At 44.3% G+C, this 20765-nt stretch overlaps 1 pseudogene; it reads left to right on the top strand.

Annotated features, from left to right (window-relative positions):
* LOC119267901 overlaps positions 1-6065 on the top strand; it is a 28627-nt pseudogene extending 22562 nt beyond the window's left edge.
* The last annotated feature ends 14700 nt before the right edge of the window (positions 6066-20765 follow it).

Genomic DNA, 20765 nt, shown 5'->3' with positions numbered 1-20765 from the left:
CGCTGTCACACCCCCCTGATCTGAACTGGGGCTCGGCCCCAACACCTTCCATCGCCCTTGTCGTGGTGCCACCGCTCGAGGGCCTCGTCGCCGTTGCCGCCCCCGACCGCCTCGACACCACTTGCCCTGACGTCGCCCCGCCGCCTCGTCCGCACCATCGACGCCAGATCCCGCACCCCTCGACGCTGGCGCCCATCCCAGTCGCCTCCTCGCCCCTTCTTCTTCGTCGCGCGACGCCCGCCTGAGACCTCTGCCTCGCCGTCACCGACCAACGTCGTCGTCGCCGGAAACGCATCCCCGGCCCCTCCCCGAGCCGACTTTTGCACAACTACAGGCCCTGGTGAGGCCTCGTCCGTCTTTGCTCCGTTCCCCTGTGATCCGGTCGCCGTAGGTCGCCTCCCGCACCCTCTTCCCCGCTCTGGCCACCACTTGCGATCACCGGCCCGCACGCGCCCGGTGGCCATACTCGCGCCCTGGACGCACCCCGGCCGCGCACACCGTTCCCTAGACGTGCCCAGGTGCACGCCCGCCGCCACCCGTGCCTCTGTCCACTCCCGCCCGAGCCCACTGATGGCTGCATCGCCCGCTGCTTTCCCTCATGCCGTTTTCGACCGCACCGCAACTGCCTCCCCGCCTGCTACCCAACGCGCCCCGCCGCACCAGTTTCCGTCGCCGGAAACGACAGGCCGGCCAGCCCTGCCGTGGCCGTCGGTGCGCTCCAGCGCCCGCACGCCCATGGCCATGCGGGCGGGTGCCCTCACCTGTTTCGCCTGTTGCCCGTTTGGCCCCTAGGCCCTATGACATGTGGGGCCCAGCCCCTGGAACGTTAAATAAATAAATGAATAAATAATAATTAAAATAATTAATTAGTTGATTAATTAATTAATTAATTAATTAATCCTAATTAATTAATCTAATTAACCTGTTAGTTTAATTAAACAATAATTAATTAACCTAACCCTGATAACCTAAACAGAGAATGACAGGTGGGTCCCACGAGGCCCACATGTCAGGTTGACCAGGTCAACGTTGACTGCTGAGGTCATGCTGACGTCAGCAAGCACTATTCTGGATAATGTTGGTTTAAAATAATTAAATAAATCCTAAAATGTTTTAAATCTTTTAAAATTAATATAAAATAAACCGTAATTCGGATGGAAAAACTTTGTACATGAAAGTTGCTCAGAACGGCGAGACGAATCTGGATACGCAGCCTGTTCGTCCGCCACGCATCCCTAGCATAGCAAACATTGAACTTTCCCCCCTTCGGTTCATCTGTCTGACAGACGTCCGGAACGGGGAAAACTTTCCCGGATGTTATCCTCCTTCGCCAGTGTCGCCTAGCGATGCGTTAGAACACTTCTAGCACCGCTTATTGTCTTGTTATGCTTATGTTTACGTGTATTTACTGTTTCTTCCCCTCTTCTTCTTAGGTAGACCTCGAGACCGCTGCTGATGCCTCTGTAATCGACTACGTCGACCACGACCCCTCCTTGCCAGAGCAACCAGGCAAGCCCCCCCTTTGATCATCCCGATATCGCCCATTCCATTCTCTCATGCTTGCATTAGATTTTGCTATTGTTATTGTTTGCTCCTATTCTGATGCATAACCTGCTTTTGTATCTGTTGTTGTACCTTACCTGCTTATCCTAAACTGCTTAATATAGGTTGGGTAGTGATCTACCTGTGACCCCCACCTTGTCCCTGTTGCCCCTGCTTCATCATCGAAGACCCGATCAACGGGATTGAAGACCAGGCCCCGACACCGCACATCACTTTCCCCTTAGTTGCTCGACACTACTGGGTTACTATCGAGTGCCGAGGGTGAGACCTCTTCAACACTTCTGTTGTTAACCTGTAGTGTAGCTATTCAGTCGTGAACATCGAGGGTGATTTCCTCCTTAACCACTTCCGATACGGCTCTGTCGTGCAACCCCTCAAGTGTGAACCTCGAGGGTGGATCCTCTTACATTCACCTTGATGATTACATCGAGTGGAATTCACCGAGGGTGATTCCTCGGGTTTTCCCTTTGGTGTTAGACACACAGTTATTATGGTTACTAGGGCTTTACACTGAACCATGTTAATAAAGACGGGTCGACTCTAAGAGGTGCCCGCGCAAGCTTAATAGCGAATGGTGTGGAGTCAGGTTGACCTGGAAGGTGCCCGCGAGATACTTACGAGGCGTGGCCGGGCATTCTTAGCCCTTGTCGTAAGTACTCGAGACGGGGCGACGGGGTCACATCGATCGTGAGTCTCTGCTCATTACCGCGCGTTCCTAATCCACTACGATTTGGATATTTGATCCGAGGGGCCTCTGGCCTGATAGCACTAACCATCACGTGGGCATAGATGGGCGTTCTGCTTCGTATACATCAACCGAAGCTTAATAGACGTCAGCGACTAAGCGGCGCGCGCCGGGTTGGACTGCGTAAGCTCCTGCCTTGTTGAAGGAGGTAGCTAGGTCTGCTCACCGGCCGCGTACGCAACGTGCAGGATTTCCCGGGGAGATGGCCCATGACCCCTGGGGGCATAGGTTTAGTCCGGCGTGCTGGCCTCTCTATTAAGCCTATGTCGGGTTGCGGCATATTGTTTGGCCGAGGCCGGGCATGACCCAGAAAAGTGTGTCCGACCGGAGTTAATCGAGCGTGGTGGGTAAGTTGGTGCACCCGTGCAAGGAAGAAAACATCTATCGATAGCCTGCCCTACGGTAACGGACACTTGGAGTTGTATCCCGATCGATACAACTAGAACTGGATATCTGAGATGAGAATGGACTGTGATGAGAAATGGATATGAGAAATGGAGACGAGAACTGAATAGTATGGCTTTGGGATTGCTTTCTTGTAGGGAGTCAAGAAAGGATCTCTGTCCGAGGTTGATAACACCTGTACTACTTTACTTTATGCTACTCTACTCCCTCCTGTTGCTGCAAGATGGTGGTTTCCAGAAGATACTAGTCTTCGATAGGCTAGGCTTTTCCCTTCCCTTCTGGCATTCTGTAGTTTAGTCCACAGATACAACACATTTCTTTGATATAGATGCATATTTAGTTTAGATCTGATGTAAGTCTTGCGAGTACTTTGGATGAGTACTCACGGTTGCTTTGCTACTTCTTTTTCCCCATACCCGATTGTTACGACCAGATGACGGATCCCAGGAGCCAGACGAAGCCACTGATGACTACTACTACCCGGAGGATGCCTACTACTACGTGAAGACCGGAGCCGACTAGGAGTAGTTAGGAGGCTCCTAGGCAGGAGGCCTTGCCTTTTCGATCGTTGTTGCTTTTGTGCTAGCCTTCTTAAGGCAATCTTGTTTAATTCATGTTTGTACTCAGATATTGTTGTTTCCGCTGACTCTTATGTATTCGAGCCTTCGAGGCTCCTTGCTTGTAATATAAAAGTTGTATTATTTTAACTTGTGTCTAGAGTTGTGTTGTGATATCTTTCGTTTTTTATCTTGATCGTACACATTTACATGTATGATTAGTGTACGGTCAAATCGGGGCGTCGCGTCTCCGAGGCACAGGTCAATTTTTTTTTCGGTCTTGATCCTTATCGATCTCGTCTTCTGCTGTCTTTCCCATCTGGTATGTCGCCCGCCTGCTCTATCCCTTCCAGAGTCCGGACTCCCTGGTTTTGCAAGATTGGCCGCTGCTGGGCTGCTACCTGGCTGGATCGGTCCCCTGCTGGCTCGCTTCTCCCAGATCGCCACTGACGCCCCTGCTGCCGCGCGCATCGCTTGCCTGCTGTCCCGCCGCTAGGACTCCGGTTGAAGGCTGCGCCTGCGTCTCCGCCGCTTCTGCCTGCCCGTCGCCTCTTCTGCGCAACACACCTTGGCTGTGTCCGCTCCTCAGCGCTGCTCTGGTCAGCTGCTTCGCTGCTGTATTCCTGTTGGCTGCTGATTGATTATTCATTGGGTGCTTGCATAGCATTGTCCATCTCGTTAGCAGGCTGCGTTTGGCATTGCGGTGGATTATCATAATCCTGTTTGCCCAACCTGATTTTGCCTATTTCCGTGCCTAATTTTCTACAGCCAATTGTAAAGTAAGCACAGTGCAGCATAGTTCAGCAAAAGCAAACCGAGCCTAAGAGAATATGCCTTTTTCTGAGCTGGGATGTGTTTTCTTGAAGCAGGTTATTATTTGGCTCAGTAGCTCTGCTAAGACTTGGTGGTTAGCCACTTTTTTCGATCTTAGGTACTGACATCGGGTTAGCCCCTGTGTTTGACCATTTTCACTATTCCACTAATAGACTACGAAGCAAGTGTGTTATACTGTCATGCGCTGTACATTCTAATACTGATAACTAAGTACCTTTTATTCAATCATCAGGTATTCAGGAGCTCTGCGTGCTACATCAAGTACTTCACAATCAGGAGAAGCAAGTACTTCCAATCAATCGCAGAACGACCAATAATTGCAATGGCCAAACAATCAGGATCTCTCAGCACCTCAGCCTTTTATTTCACATGGTCCTGTCAGCTCAACAACAAGCAACAGGGACCTTGAAAATTCACTACAAAAGACTTACGAAAACGCTATAAGGAGCCAGATAGAGGTAATAATCGTCTTTTCCCTAAGGTGGCCTGCTTTAATCTTACTATGGTATTTGTGATCGGCCTAGCAATTGTGTAATGTTCTGAATAACCAGATAGACGTATTTCTGAATAACACACACATGTTCGGAAATGTTCAATGAGGGATGTCACCAAATGCTAACCTAATGAATTTGAACCATTCAATCAGCAGCCAATTGCCTACATTAGTTTGCACGATTCGCCAAATAGATTAGTTCGTTGCGCTGGATATGTTCCTGGCAATATTTGTGGCAAATATATCTAGTGCAAACCAATGTGAAAATTTCCAAAACTTTCTGAAAACTTATATAGAGTACGATATTAGGCCATTAGCCTTCAAAATGTCCAGCTGAAACTCCACAGGGGTTGGGAACGTTGCAAAGGAGAAAGTGTTGATGCTATTGTAATTTTCTCCATTTTCTCGGGAACTAAATACAAGCTGAATCAATTTTTTAATTTTACATGGTGGTATATTTATTGGTTAAGCATTATCTTCACACTGGTTTTGAAATAAAAAATCATGATCTTCTGATATTAGAAGCAATGTAATCTGCATGACACCTAATATTTGATCTGCACTGATATACCCAATGTCTATCAATGCACAATTGTCTGTTGTTATGTTGGTGACTAGTAGTTGTAATTTTTTACATGCCATGGTTGAAATCTATAGGCATGCAAAAATTCATTTCTTTTGTATCACGTTATTCAGTTCTGTTGCTATCTTGAAATACCCTTGATTCTTAACGATCAATCCAGTATTCTAATATACTCCCTCCGTCCCAAAATAAGTGACTCGACTTTGTACTAGGCTAGTACAAAGTCGAGTCACTTATTTTGGGACAGAGGGAGTATTTGTTATGATCATAAGTACCTGTAGACAGTAAACATTATTCATCAGCTTCAAACGGTTTTTCTTTGTCATCGTTGCTGGATTATAATCTGCAACTTTCTTCAAGACATAAATGGTTGCCTAAATGTCTAGCAGTGACGAATGAGCCCTGGCCAATGCCAAGAAGTAACTAAATCATATGACAAGCTTGCTGGGAATACAATAACTTCATGTGATTATCCTTTCATTATTGCTCTGTCTGGCCAACATAATTCATTGGTCGCTTGTTTCCAGATGTTGCAAATCCAATTGCAAATGGTGCAGCAAGAGGCAACAGCATTGGCAACTAACAATGAGAATGCTGAACAAGCAAAAAATGAGTGAAGTGGCATATATGGTGAAGCGTGATCTTGATAAACATGCAGAGAGTATAGATGGAGATTTTGCAATGCCTTTGGTGGGGGCTCGCTTATGTAAATGTTAGCACCCCTATCAGCATCAGATGTTTGTTCGTTTAATGTGCTAGTTTGCGTAGCTTAAATCTTTCTGTCAAACCAGGATTATACCTTAGAAAGAAAGGGAGTCATGTTGTAGAGCTGACTAATTTGACAACATCTGTGAGACCAAGGAAAAATGCATCTGCTGGGGAACATTTTTCAACATGCTATCAGAACTAAACCTTCTATATAGAAAATGCCCTCGGTTCTGCCCCTGTCCAACAAATTTGCCCGTGTGATGATTGTAAATAAATGTGTGGTATGATCGGATGTAAATTTTCTTGATTTGTGTGTTTGGATGATCCAAATTTACATGCTTTCACTTTGGCGGTATGTCAGATACTGTAATATCAGCTAAGAGCAGCAATGATAGGCCCCTTATGTTTTGGAGTTTGTTGACATAAACAGTATGAGACTTATGTGTTTGCTAGTGCACACAGAGTAACAGGTCCCTGATGTATCAAGGAGTTTGATGCAAACGACGAAGATAATCTCCCTGCATAGCAGTGAAGCTTATCACCGAAGATTAAGCTATCAAGAGTGACCCCTAAAAATTGCTGAAGTCGAAGCAATTGGTTTGGTGCATGTCTGAAGCAAATGACTGCGTACGAGGAAGAATAAAGACGAAGTGAAGACATAGCATTTATTTCGTTGTTCTTCTTTCATTGAGTCATAGGACCACCGTATTATTAAGAAGGGTATAGCGTTTCGAAGCTTTGATTCTCTGATGCTAAACCCAAAACCTATGAAAGCTGTGAGAGAAATCTCTTTGTGCTCCGAGTAAATACTTGTCATCAAGAGACTGTGATCTTCTTCGCTGCGAGAGATTTGTCTCGGACCGAGGAGTTAGCATTACTTGTTCCTCAAGTAATGTTACCGTTGCTCCACCGACCGTTGTGAACGTGTCGGTTGGCCATTGGCTGGACCTCGTGTCCAAAATGGTCATTTCCCATCTAGGAAGGCCGCGGCTCTGTTTGATTTTGAGAAGATTATTGAGCAACCCCCTCTCTGAGCGATTTGAATTTAAAATCCACCGAGAGAAAAACCCTAGAGCCGAAGAATTAGATAGTGGCTCAGCATCACTAGAATCTAAGTTTAATACGCTCCGCCTATTACTCTTGAGAGCTGCAAATTCTCTAGACGGTTAGGTGTCAATTTCTTCAGAGACCAAGAGTGATTGTGGTCCTTGAAGAAGAAGTCTGTAAAGGTTTGGAGATCGCCTTCAAGTATCTACCACGAGTAATCATCATCGGTTGACGAATCATTTGTTGAGGAGAATAGGGTGAAGAGAGTTTATCTTCCGTCTTAAGTCACAGCCCCTCCAACCAGACGTAGTCCTTGTGCAGGAGGACGGACTTGTCGAACAAATACCTTGTCGCCATCGAGCATCTTCGGTTACCTCTGTCACTCATGTTTACTTTCGATGCATTCTATTCATGTAATTTACTTTGATGCATGCTTTAGTTTCCCTTCGATACATCTGTGTAGTTCATCTTAGCTTGTTTATCCTTTATTCCGCTACTGGGTTCTGAGATATTTAAGTTTTTTGAAGAAAATTTAAAACTCCCATTCACCCCCTTTGGTAGACATACTTCGTTCCTACAATTGGTATCAGAGCAAGGTACTCCTTGACTCTGCTCATTTTAGTCTAACGACTTTGGAGTTTAAGTATGTCTTTAGTGAACTACAAGTCACATCTCAAGATTCCCATATTCGATGGGACGGACTATCCCTTCTGGAAGGAGAAGATGAAGATTCGTCTTCGAGCTATAGATGATGACATGTGGAACATGGTGCATATCGGGTTCACAATGTTATTAATTCCTCAAGCTCCTACTGATGAAGAACAGAAGCTCATTCAACTAGATGCTCAATCCAAAGATGAAATTGGTGGCCATCTTTCTTGTGTTCAATTCCTTCGGTATCGCCAGTGTCAGACTGCAAAGGAGCTATGCGATGTCCTTGATAGGATCAATGAAGGAGTTTCATCTCAGAAAGAGGCCCGGATTGGTACTCTTCGGGCGAAGTTCAATCACTTTAAGCGAATTGGAAATGAAAGTTGTCGGCAAACCCTCGATCGACTCGGTGACATAGCAAATGAACTTCAAGGACTCGGCGCCAAAGACATCACTGCCCATGAGGTTGTGAAGAAACTGCTTCGATCGCTTGACACCTCATTTGACACGCTTGTTCTAATGATTCAAGAGCGTCTTGATTTCAAAAGCCTCAACTCAGCTGATGTCATGGAAATACTGAACACACACGAGGAACAGGAAGAAGAGAAAAGAGATCTGTATGGCTCAACTCAACGCAAAAATCAGGCTCTCAAGGTTGTGGCCGATTCCTCCCCGGAAGGAAATGCCGAAGAAGATTTGGATGATCTGGAATGTCTCAGCAAAGATCTCGCACTGATCACGAAGCGATTCCAACGTTTCCACAAGAAGAATCAGTTCTAGAAAAGAAGTTCAAGCAACTATGGGGATTCAAAATCTTCAAAACCTGCCGGAGAATACACCTGCTTCAAGTGCAAAAAGCCTGGACACCTCATTTAGGACTGCCTTCTCTGGGAAGCTGAAATCCGTTCTAGTGGGAGATATGATTTGATCAATCATCGAGGCAAAAGCAAGAGCAAGAACTACGACTCTGATAATGAGAAGAAAACAAAGAAGTTCTTCAAGAAGAAGGACAACTCCACCTCAAAATCATCGTCAAGATCTTCCTCAAAGAATCCTTCCAAGTCCTCCCCCAACCACAAGAATACTTCTCGCAAAGCCAAGGCTTACATCTGCAAGGAAATGGATTCTGAAGAAGAAGAATCGTCAGGTTCCAAAGAAGAAGAAGAATCCGATGAAGATTCCGACTCCGGCATGGCCGGCATAGCATGTGCCTCCTCTACTGCGACAAACTTCTTTGGGAATCCTTCAAGTGACAATGAATGTCCTGCTTACTACTTCATGGCCAAGGCTTCGAAAGAAAAGGTTTCCTCCAAACATCACAAGACTCACTCTAGTGATCAATATTCTTCTGATGAGGATGACCATGCTAAGTTGATAAAAATGCTAATATTCTACAAAATTCTCTTGAGAAAATTGAGAAAACCCTCAGGAAATCTGAAGGGTTGTTGGTTGAGGAGATGGAGGAAAACCAGTCACTGACCGAAGAGTATTCCACTCTCAAGTCACAATGGATGAACTCTCAACTCGTCATGATTTTCTCTCAGCAGACCACGAAAGATTGACCTATGATTACCTAAAAAGTAAACAGGAACTCGAGGCGCTGAGAGAGGCTCATGAGGATTTGATGAAATAAAATTCTCTTCTCACCCAACAACTTAAAGAGAAACCTGAAGCGTTTGAGCCACCATGTTTAAAATGCATTGAAAAATAATGCTGAATCATCTGTGAACACTAACACCTCGATCAAGGAAAATAGTTCTGTTTCTGATGAAAATGCTAGGTTGAACGATCTTCTTCAGACGGGGATGTTCAAATCTCTCAAAGGACACCAAACCCTTCGTGATGTTCTAAAGAAATCTGTTCTTCACAAAAATCCCCCAAAGGAAGGTATCGGTTTAGAAAGGAAACTGAATGAAGATGGTACTTACTGGGAACCACATCAATATCCTCAAACTGTGTGGGTTCCTGCAAAGAGCAAAATGCTCGACCCTGCATTACTTTCAGGATATAACTCTCAGATTCCTGAATATCCTGATGATGATTCCCTGAACAACTATAAGCTGTTCAAGGATCAACATGGTGAGACAGTTGCTCGCTATGTTGGACCCAATAGCAGAAATGCCCCCCACAAAAAAAGCTATTTGGGTGCCAAAGAAAACTGTTGATGCTCTGCCTGTTTCTACTCGACTAATCTTGCAGGCACAAAGGATTCGACAGAATGAATATATGCATACGGATACACTCGTTATGCTCATTCATCTGGAAATAATTTCAATGCTTACTCTTTCAATTATACTCGCTCCTTATCGAGTAACAACTATGCTTATCGAAAGAAAACCTATCCTGCTCGTTCATTTGTTTCGAAGCCCCACCTGCAAAGATGTGGGCGGTTAAGAAAGCCTAATCCTTCTGCAGGACTATGTCTCCGGGTGTTTGGGCAGTGGATGCACTAGTCATATGACTAGAGACAAGTCGTTGTTTGTCGACCCCAACTTAATTGCTTCTCCTCTGACGTATATCACTTTTGGCGACAACAACAAAGGAAAGGTAATTGGGCTAGGTAAAAATGCTATCTCCAAGGATAAGTCTATTGATGATGTGTTGCTTGTTCAATCCCTTGGATTCAATCTCATGTCAGTTGGCGAGCTATGTGATTTGGGCATGCTAGTTTTATTCTGTATTTCCAAATGCATTGTCTTCATGGCCTCTGACCATTTCTTCGTCTTTGAGGGAATTAGAAAAGGTGATCTTTATATTGTGGATTTCTCTAAGGGTCCCTCAGCCCAAACTTGTTTGCTTGCAAAAGCAACCGAAGGATGGCTGTGGCACCATAGACTTGGTCATGCAGGTATGAGAAATTTGCAGACTCTGGTGAAGAAAAATCATCTCCGTGGGATTCCTGATGTAAAATTCAACAAGAATCATCTCTGTGCTGCTTGTGAGGCTAGTAAATTGGCTAAGAAGCATCATTCATCCAAGACAGTTACGACCACAACAAGACCTCTGGAAATTCTTCATATGGATTTATTCGGTCCACAAAATTATGCAAGCTTCGGTGGCAGTCACTATGGTCTAGTTATTGTTAATGATTTTTCTCAATACACTTGGGTATTCTTTCTCGAAGACAAGACTTGTACTCAAGATATCTTCAAAAGTTTCGCTAAGAAGGCCCAGAATGAATATGATGTGCGAATTAAGCATGTGAGAAGTGGCAACGGAACCGAGTTAAAAAATACTCACATTGCTAAATTTCTCGATGATCATGGTATCACTCTTCTCTGATGCATACACTCCCAACCATAATGGAGTTGTTGAACGTAAGAACAGAACTATCATTGAAATGGCAAGAACTATGCTCAGTGAGTACAAAACTCCCATTCGCTTCTGGGCTGATGCTATTAACACTGCTTGTCATGTTATCAATCATGTTTATCTTCACAAGTTCTTTAAGAAAACTTCATCTGAGCTTATCACTAGCAAGAAACTAAATGTTTCTTATCTACGTGTTTTTGGTGCACCTTGTTACATTCTTGATATGAATCATTCCTCCAAGTTTGCACCAAAGGCACATGAAGGTTTTCTTCTTCGCTATGGCTCAAACTTGCATACGTATCGAGTCTATAACTCTCACACATGAAAGTTATGGAATTGGTAAATGTGCAATTTGATGAATCTAACGACTCTCAAAAGCAGCACCTGCCAAATGTGATAGATGAACCACTGACATCGGATGCTATTCAGCAAATGGCCATTGGGAGCGTCAAGCCTGTTGAAGGAAATGCAGCTGAATCATCTAACGATGATGCTCCTATGACCCGAAGCAGAACTCATCAAGCCACTGCCGAAGAAAATGCTCCTCCGAATGGAAATGAGAATCAAGATCAAAATGCCGATCAAAATGGCAATCCTGAAGGAAATGATGACACAAATACTGATGCTGATGATAATGACCATCACGAAGAAAATGCTCATCCTCGTGTGGCAAATCGAGTTGATCCATCACTAATTCTCGATGAAATTGAGAATCCAGGTTATCAACCCACAACTCGTTCGCGCACTCTTTTGGCTAACTACTGTGGCAGTTTCTCCTTTGTTTCACTAGTAGAACCTACCAAATATGAAGAAGCCATGAATGATCCAGACTAGATGAATACCATGCAATAGGAGTTGGTGCAATTCAAATTGAATGATGTGTGGGAATTGGTTGACAAACCAAATCCCAAGAAGCACAATATCATTGGCACAAAATGGATCTCCTGCAACAAGCAAGATGAAAATTGTATCGTGGTAATAAACAAAGCTCGTCTTGTTGCTCAAGGGTACACCCAGGTAGAAGGTATTAATTTCGATGAAACATATGCTCCTGTTGCATGCCTTGAGGCAATTCGCATTCTCCTTGCTTATGAAAATTACAATGATATCTTGCTATATCAAATGGATGTGAAAAGTGCATTCCTGAATGGTGAAATTGATGAGGAAGTGTATGTTAGACAACCACCTGGCTTTGAACACCCTGAGTTTCCTAACAAAGATTTCAGGTTGAAGAAAGCTTTATATGGGCTGAAGCTAGCCCCTCGAGTTTGGTATGACACCCTGAAGAAGTTTTTGCTCGACAAAGGGTTCAAACCAGGATCCACAGATCCCACACATTTCACTCGTGCAGTTGACAACGATTTATTCGTCTGTCAAATCTATGTGGATGATATTATCTTCGGCTGTACTAATAATGCTTGCAGCTTAGAATTCGGGAAAATGATGTCTGATAAATATCAAATGTCCATGATGCTTGAACTCAAATTCTTTCTTGGACTGCAAATTCATCAACAAGAAATGGTATCTTCATTTCTCAGGAAAAATATATGAAGGAGTGCCTGAAGAAATTCAAAATGCAAGATTCCAAAATGAAGGGCTATAAAACTCCAATGCCCACGAATGGTAAGCTAGATGTAGATGTGTACGGTAAGGATTATGCAAGCCTATCATTCAATGATTGGATCCTTACCTTTGTGCATCCAGACTTGACATTATGTTGAGTGTTTGCATGTGTGCCCGCTATCAAGCTGCACCGAAAGAATCGCATCACCAAGCAGTCAAGCGCATTCTAAGATATTTGGCTCACATCCCCACCTTAGGTTTATGGTATCCTAAGGGAGCACAGTTTGATCTTGTTGGATATCTAGACTTAGATTGGGCTGGTGACTTGGTTGATAGGAAATCTACTTCGGGAACATGTCATTTCCTTGGTAGATCATTGGTCTGTTGGTCTTCAAGGAAGCAAAATTGCGTATCATTGTCTACGGCTGAGGCCAAATATATTGTTGCTGGTTCTTGTTGCACTCAGTTATTGTCGATGAAGCAGACACTGAAGGATTATGGCATCAAGGTCAAGCACATTCCTCTATATTGTGATAACAAGAGTGCCATCAAAATTGCACACAATCCTGTGCAACACTCTCGCACGAAGCACATTGCCATCAAACATCACTTTATTCGCGATCATGTGGCTCGAGAGAATATTGTCATCAATCACGTCAAGACCGAAGACAATCTCGCTGATATTTTCAACAAGCCTCTCGACGAGAAAATATTCTGTGTGCTACGGTGTGAGCTTAATATCCTAGATCTTGCAAACGTGTAGTAAGCTAGACTCGGCACCCGTGCTAACACTTACACATCTTAGAAGGAATGGGCGCATAACACTCGAAGAGTCTGAAACTTTCGACAAAGTGAAAGTTTCTTTCTGAGAGTGAATACATTAATGAAGAACTAGACTAACCGGGTGCCATGATAATTGTGTGACGCTCGGGGTCATACAATTCTTATACAGTGGGTTAGGCCACCACAATTTTCTCTCGTTGATTTTCTCTTCGATTCATTGGATTTGATTTCTTTCCAAATGCATTTCTCTAATAGCTATTTGCTCGAGTGTTTGTGTTTTTGCCTGAGTGAAATGCAAAGGACTCTAGTTTTCCTTCTGATCTATCTCTTCTAGTCTATGCTATTCCGTTGAAAATGCTCAAATTTATCTGGAACAAAACTTATCTGGTGTCCTTGACCACGATTAAGATTCGGTCCGAACATTAATCTATTTTGGAAAAAGCTGTCCAAAATTTGGGATTTCCCGCCAAAGTCAGGACCACGGTCTTTGACGGTTGCCACGTGCAACACATAAACTGCTAGTTCATCCTATCCGTTGAATCGTAATCGTCTCTGGCTAGAGACCATCCGATCAAAAATCTCAGTGTGCGGTTATTTTCTTTCGCCTATATAAACCGCACCACACCCTTCGTCCTCCTTTACCTTCTTTCTTCTCTCCACAGAAACCCTCGCCGCAATGCTCCTCCTTGAGCTCGACGTCGACGACCCCTTCACTGCTTAGCTGCCGAAAAGAGGTCACCAGAGTCATTCCACGTCGCTGCGAGACATCTTCTTCCTCGCGCCGCCTGTGACGCCATCGATTTGACCGTACACTAATCATACACGCAAACGTGTACGATCAAGATCAGGGACTAATGGGAAGATATCACAACACAACTCTACAAATAAAATAATTCATACAAGCATCATATTACAAGCCAGGGGCCTCGAGGGCTCGAATACAAGAGCTCGATCATAGACGAGTCAGCGGAAGCAACAATATCTGAGTACAGACATAAGTTATACAAGTTTGCCTTAAGAAGGCTAGCACAAACTGGGATAGATATCGAAAGAGGCACATGCCTCCTGCCTGGGATCCTCCTAAACTACTCCTGGTCGCCGTCAGCGGCCTGCACGTAGTAGTAGGCACCTCTAGTGTAGTAGGGGTCGTCGTCAACGGTGGCATCTGGCTCCTGGACTCCATCGTATGGTCGCAGCAATCGGGTATAGAAAGGGGGAAAAGGGGGAGCAAAGCAACCGTGAGTACTCATCCAAAGTACTCGCAAGCAAGGAGCTACACTACATATGCATGCATTGGTATCAAATGGAAAAGGGGTAGCATATATGGATTGAACTGCAGAATGCCGGAATAAGAGGGGGATAGCTAGTCCTATCGAAGACTACGCTTCTGTTAACCTCCATCTTGCAGCAGAAGGAGAGAGTAGATGGTAAGTTCACCAAGTAACATCGCATAGCATAATCCTACCCGATGATCCTCCCCTCGTCACCCTGTGAGAGAGCGATCACTGGTTATATCTGGCACTTGGAAGGGTGTGTTTTATTAAGTATCCGATTCTAGTTGTCATAAGGTCAAGGTACAACTCTGGGTCGTCCTTTTACCCAGGGACACGGCTATTCGAATAGATCAACTTCCCTACAGGGATGCACCACATTTCCCAACACGCTCAATTCCCTTTGTCCGGACAAACTTTTCTGGATCATGCCCGGCCTTGGAAGATCAACACGTCGCAGCCCTACCTAGGCACAACAGAGAGGTCAGCATGCCGGTCTAAATCCTATGGTGCAGGGGTCTGGGCCCATCGCCCATTGCACACCTACACGTTGCGTACGCGGCCGACGAGCAGACCTAGCCTCCCTTATACAAGAGCAGGCGTTCCAGTCCAACCCAGCGCGCGCCGCTCAGTCGCTGACGTCAAGAAGGCTTTGGCTGATACCACGACGTCGAGTGCCCATAACTGTTCCCGCGTAGTTGGTTAGTGCGTATAGCCTAGTGGCCAGACTTAGATCAAATACCCATATGTCGTTAAGCGTACTATTTTGAAATAACCATGGACGCCGACCAGGGCCAAGCCCACCTCTCTCCTAGGTGGTCTCAACCTACCCTGTCGCTCCGCCACAAAGATCCACCCAGAGGGCCGTCGGGACAAAGGTCCTTTCAGCCCCCAATCCGCGAATCACTCGCGGGTACTCCACGAGCCGACCCGAATTTAGTCACCACATGTATCATGGGTAATATGTATAGTAGATAACCGTGATCAACACTCGACGTGACCACGGCCCGATAGTATAGCATGGCAGACTGACAAGTATGTAGGGCCACTAATGATAAACTAGCATCCTATAATAAGCATTTAGGATTGCAGGTCAGGTATCAATAACTGTAGCAACAATGATAGGCTATGCATCAGAATAGGATTAACGGAAAGCAGTAACATGCTACACTACTCTAATGCAAGCAGTAGAGAGAAGTAGGTGATATCTGGTGATCAAGGGGGGGGGGGGCTTGCCTGGTTGCTCTGGCAAGGAGGGGTCATCGACACCGTAGTCGAACTGGGGTCACCGGCAGTCTCGGGGTCTACCGAAAAAGAGTAACGGAGGGGGAATACAATAAATAATAGAGCAATCAAAGTATCAAAAAGCATAACAAGACAATACGCGGTGCTAGAGGTGACCTAACACTGTACTAAGTGATACCTGCAAAGGGGGGAAACATCCGGGAAAGTATCCCCGGTGTTTTCGTGTTTTTCGACAGATGAACCGGAGGGGGAAAGTTGCGTGTACGCTATGCTAGGGATGTGTGGCAGACGAACGGGCTGCGTATCAAGATTCGTCTCGTCGTTCTGAGCAACTTTCATGTACACAGTTGTTTTCATCCGAACTACGGTTTATTTTATATTAATTTTAAAAGATTTAATTCATTTTTAGGATTTATTTAATTATTTTAAATTAACATTATCCATAATAGTGTTTGCTGACATCATCATGACATCAGCATTACGTCAGCCGTCAATAGTGCGTTGACTAAGTCAAACTGACATGTGGGTCCCGCATGTCATACTCTATTAACAAATTAACCAAATTAATTAGTTTAATTAACAAATTAGTCAGGTTAATTAAATAATTAGCTAATCTAATCAAGATTAATAAAGTTAATTAATTCTTTAACTAATTAATTATTTTTATTTTTATTTTAACCGTTCGTTCTAATCCGGGGCTGGCCCCACTAGTCAGGGACCCAACCCAACTGGGGTGGGCGAACGGAAATGGGCACAGGGCGCGGGTGCCGCCTGAACGAGCACTGCGGGTGCCCGACCGCTGGCGACGAGAAGGGCACGGCGGAGGGTCTCGGGGCGCCGGTGGTGATGCGGGGCTAGGCACGCGGTTGGGGTAGCGGCAGAGGGAGCGCTCGCCGGGCGGGGCGAGGAGACACGGTGAGGCTGCGGCGGGCGGCGCATGCACACATCGAGCGAGGCGACGGCGAGTAGGGGGCCTCGGCGGTCGGCATGAGCGCGCGGAGGCTGGTGTTGGGGGGTGTTACGGGGCGCGATTGCGCGGCGGCGCAGGTCAGCAGAGCGGGAGCGGGGGCGGCGAGCGGTCGCGGTGGCGCGGCGAGGCGGTCAGCATGCGGGGTCGGCGACAAGGGGCACGACGCGATGGGGCGGATGCGGCACGGGTCAGGTGACGTCGTGATACGTCTCTGTCGTATCCATAATTTTTGATTGTTCCATGCCAATATATTCAACTTTCATATAGTTTTTGGCAACTTTTTATACTATTTTTGGGACTAACATATTGATCCAGTGCCCAGTGCCAGTTCCTGTTTGTTGCATGTTTTTGTTTCGCAGAATATCCATATCAAACGGAGTCCAAACGGAATAAAAATTGATGGAGATTTTTTTTGGAATATATATGATTTTTGGGAAGAAAAATCCACGCGAGACAATGCTCGAGGGGCCCACGAGGTAGGGGGCGCGCCCCTGACCCTCGTGGCCACCCTGTAAGGCGGTTTATGCCCTTATTTCGCTGCAAGAAAGCTAATTTCCGAATAGAGATCGTGTCAAAATTTCGGCCCAATCGGAGTTACGGATCTCCGGGAATATAAGAAACGGTGAAAGGGAAGAATATGAGAACGCAGAAACAGAGAGAGACAGAGAGACAGATCCAATCTCGGAGGGGCTCTCACCCCTCCCATGCCATGGAGGCCAAGGACCATAGGGGAAACCCTTCTCCCATCTAGGGAGGAGGTCAAGGAAGAAGAAGAAGGAGGGGGGCTCTCTCCCCCTCGCTTCCGATGGCACCGGAGTGCCACCGGGGGCCATCATCATCATCGCGATCTACACCAACACCTCCGCCATCTTCACCAACATCTCCATCACCTTCCCCCCTCTATCTACAGCGGTCCACTCTCCCGCAACCCGCTGTACCCTCTACTTGAACATGGTGCTTTATGCTTCATATTATTATCCAATGATGTGTTGCCATCCTATGATGTCTGAGTAGATTTTTGTTGTCCTATCGATGGTTGATGAATTGCTATGATTGATTTAATTTGCTTGTGGTTATGTTGCTGTCCTTTGGTGCCCATCATATGAGTGCGCGCGTGGATCACACCCTAGGGTTAGTTGTATGTTGATAGGACTATGTATTGGAGGGCAAGAGTGCCAAAAGCTTCAACCTAGCATAGAAATTGATGCATATGGGATTGAAGGGGGACCAATATATCTTAATGCTATGGTTGGGTTTTACCTTAATGAACATTAGTAGTTGCGGATGCTTGCTAATAGTTCCAATCATAAGTGCATAGAATTCCAAGTCAGGGATGACATGCTAGCAGTGGCCTCTCCCACATAATACTTGCTATCGGTCTAGTAAAGTAGTCAATTTCTTAGGGACAATTTCGCAACTCCTACCACCAATTTTCCACACTCGCCATAATTACTTTATTGTTTCTTTATCTAAACAACCCCTACTTTTTATTTACGTACTCTTTATTATCTTGCAAACCTATCCTACAACACCTACAAAGTACTTCTAGTTTCATACTTGTTCTAGGTAAAGCGAACGTCAAGCGTGCGTAGAGTTGCATCGGTGGTTGATAGAACTTGAGGGAATATTTGTTCTACCTTTAGCTTCTCGTTGGGTTCTACACTCTTACTTATCGAAAACTGTTGCGATCCCCTATACGTATGGGTTATCAAGACCTTTTTCTGGCGCCGTTGCCGGGGAGCAATAGCGTGGGGTGAATATTCTCATGTGTGCTTGTTTGCTTTATCACTAAGTAATTTTTATTTGCTGTTCTTAGTTGTTTTCTATCTTTAGTTATGGGTAGGAAACGCAAAATACCAAAAAAATTAGTTGTACCAACTGAACCAATGGTTGAAGAACCACTCAAAATCTATCACACTGCTGAAGCTTATTACTTGGATCATCTTCGATCCCTTTGTGCTCGTGCCGAAACCCCAACTAGCTTAGTTGAGGGCAAATCTTTAGATGAGCATGCTTGTTATGTGCGGCACCGTATATCTGAAAAAGGGAAACTATTATGGGGTCAAATTCAACGTTTGCAATGCTATGCTTGGAATTTATGTGAAATATATGATTTTACTTGTTGCTCTGAAAACCCTAAGAAACACCTTCCCTACCAATGTGAGTTTATTGATAATGGAATCTTATCTTCATATGCTAAGGGTGTTTATAATTACTATGATGTTCAACAAATTGAAGAATTTGTTGCTTTTAAGGGTGCTTTTGAAATTGATTCTTTGATTGAAAAGTATGATGCTACTCTTCACAAATCTGAAAAATTTGCCATATTTAAATATTGCTATGATAATTATGCTTCTAATGCCTATGTTAAACCATATATTGAGTACTACTCCGCTGTCCAAGAAGAGACTAATATTTTGCAGGAGTCTATGGAAGAAAAAATTGATGAAACTGTGAGCTCATTGGATGAAAAAGATGATGAGGAGAGCGAAGAACAAAAGGAGGAAGAGCAGATTAGCTACCCATGCCCAACTTCTAATGAGAGTAACTCTTCAACTCATACATTGTTTAATTTCCCTTCGCGCTTACCGGAGGATGATTGCTATGATGATTGTTATGATCCCGTTGATTCTTTTAAAATATCCCTTTTTGATGATGCTTGCTATGCTTGTGGACAAGATGCCAATATGAATTATGCTTATGGAGATGAACTTGCTATAGTTCCTTATGTTAAACATGAAATTTTTGCTATTGCACCCACACATGATAGTCCTATTATCTTTTTGAATTCTCCCGACTACACTATATCGGAGAAGTTTGCTCTTATTAAGGATTATATTGATGGGTTGCCTTCTACCGTTGCACATGATGATTTTGATAGATATAATATGCATGTGCTTTCCGCTCCTACTTGTAATTATTATGAGAGAGGAACTATATCTCCACCTCTCTATGTTTCCAACATGATAAAATTGCAAGAAACTGTTTATACTATGCATTGGCCTTTACTAGGTGTGCATGAATTGTTATTTTATGACATGCCGATGCATAGGAACAGAGTTAGACTTCGTAATTACATGATATATATTACCTTGTGCTCACCACTAAATTACAAATCATTGCTAATTAAAATTGGCTTTGATATACCTTGGGATCCGGGTGGATTCATTACTTGAGCACTATATGCCTAGCTTAATGGCTTTAAAGAAAGCGCTGCCAGGGAGACAACCCAAAAGTTTTAGAGAGTCATTTATTTCTGTTGTGTGCTTTTATAAAGTTTAGAAATAAAAATAATGTGCCAAGGTTTGCATTTAGGATGTTTACATTTGCTTGATGGTTTGCACGGTGCAGGACAGAAACTTTGGCTGTAGTGCGCGATTTTACATTTTTAGCTGGAACGTCAAATGGTTCTGATTCTTTTTGCACTGTCTTCCTATAAATTTTCTTTATTTTTCCTAATTTTGGAAGAATTTTTCAAGTATCAGAAGTATGGTGAATGTTCAGATTGTTACAGACTGTTCTGTTTTAGACAGATTCTGTTTTTGATGCATAGTTTGCTTGTTTTGATGAAACTATCAATTTATATCAGTGGATTAAGCCATGAAAAAGTTATATTACAGTAGACACAATGAAAAAGTAAAATATGAATTGGTTTGCAACAGTACTTAGGATAGTGATTTGCTCTATTATACTAATGGATCTTACCGAGTTTTCTGTTGAAGTTTTGTGTGGATGAAGTGTTCGATGATCGAGAAGGTTTCGATGTGAGAAGAAGGAAGAGAGGCAAGAGCTCAAGCTTGGGGATGCCCGAGGCACCCCAAGTAAATATTCAAGGAGACTCAAGCATATAAGCTTGGGGATGCTGGGGAGGCATCCCCTCTTTCTTCAACAAATATCGGTATGTTTTCGGATTCGTTTCGTTCATGCGATATGTGCAAGTCTTGGAGCGTCTTTTGCATTTAGGTTTTTCTTTTTATTTTTATGCACCATGCTGGTATGAGATAGTCCTTGGTTGATTTATAGAATGCTCATTGC

The sequence above is a fragment of the Triticum dicoccoides genome, chromosome 3A, assembly GCF_002162155.2.
Source record: "Triticum dicoccoides isolate Atlit2015 ecotype Zavitan chromosome 3A, WEW_v2.0, whole genome shotgun sequence".
Taxonomy (NCBI): domain Eukaryota; kingdom Viridiplantae; phylum Streptophyta; class Magnoliopsida; order Poales; family Poaceae; genus Triticum; species Triticum dicoccoides.
This window is presented reverse-complemented; position numbering and strand designations above follow the sequence as displayed.